The sequence below is a fragment of the Ammospiza nelsoni genome, chromosome 1 (assembly GCF_027579445.1).
Source record: "Ammospiza nelsoni isolate bAmmNel1 chromosome 1, bAmmNel1.pri, whole genome shotgun sequence".
NCBI lineage: Eukaryota > Metazoa > Chordata > Aves > Passeriformes > Passerellidae > Ammospiza > Ammospiza nelsoni.
This window is the reverse complement of record NC_080633.1, coordinates 15,166,648-15,168,025: the sequence shown is the minus strand read 5'-3', so window position 1 is coordinate 15,168,025 and position 1,378 is coordinate 15,166,648.

Here is a 1,378-nt window from a genome sequence, read left to right as displayed (position 1 = left end):
TTTGACTACCTTCTCTATGAAAACCAGCTGTAGCAGTTGCAGTTAAATGTCAGTAAGACTGGCACACTCACTCCCCAGGACACACTCATGGAAAACACTGGTGAAGTTCTGACTATTCCCATACTGAGCCATGCATGCAAACAAACAGAAAATGTTCACATAAAATACTCAGTGAAAATACTCAGTGCAACCAGCAGTATCCCAAAGTAGACAGTTTTAACCTCCAATGTGTTCATTTGGTTGGACTCAGCTGTCTCTCAAGTAAGGGACAGGAGTAGTTGCAGTTTTGGCTGAGCTTATCCACCTACTCCCACTCACCCTGTTCCTGCAGCAGCAATCCCTCATCCCCTGTTGCTAGTATTTTGCAGGATTTCTGTATGGACTAACACACCTGTATTAAACCATACCCTATGGAGAACCTGTATGTTTGATATTCACTTCTCCAGTTGTTCACTCTGCCATCTGTTTAACTCCACCTGGTGGCACCTCACAGGTTAAGCCTTCAGGAAACTCTAAAATTTAGGACAGTCCAGTTTATCCAGAGGCATTACATTTTCAGGCACATTAGATATTTCAGCCACCATTATTCATTAGCTCATTTTTTTATGCCTGCAGTATTTCTGCTAAGGTTTAGAAATCTGACTTTTATGATTTTATTTTCTTCTCTTCTCAGCAATGCAATAAAGAGCCACTCAGATGGCAGCCACATCCTTAATCTAAATTTTCCAGAGATAACAGCAACTAATCACTAGGTAAGACTAGTAATCTGGAACTCAGTGGCACTGTCCTTCACTTCACAGTTCCTTCAAGGAAAAGTTCTCTCTAGTGTAATTTTGCTTACTTCAGCTGCATGGTCACACTATGAACAAGAGCAATAACTCCTGTTTGAAATGGAAGAGACAAGAGGAAAGGATGCATCTCATTTTCCAATACAACAACAAAAGGGCTGTAAGGAAATAAAAGGAATTACAAGCAAACCATTTCTAGACAGAAACAGAAGACGTCTGGTTTAGATATTAATCTGGGAATTTAATCACTGAGAAAGGCAAGAATTAGTGATGGTCTAGGGCTAGCAACCTCTAACCACACCCTTTCTGGATCAAGCATTAGCATGTTTTTAACAGGCTTTTTGCTTGAAACCAAGATGACACAATGAATTCATTGCTTGCTCCTCCCACATGTTCATCTCCTGCAGAAGACAAGGCACTTCCTTGGAACATTCCATGTCCAGGACAGAGGCACTGGACCAGCACGCCTCTCGTACAACAGGCCACTGACTGAGCACAGTGTGAAAAAGAGACCAGAAGGACTGAGGTGCTTTGCAAGGAGGCAGGACAGTGGCAAAACGGACACTGTCCCTTAGTGCTTCATACTCAGT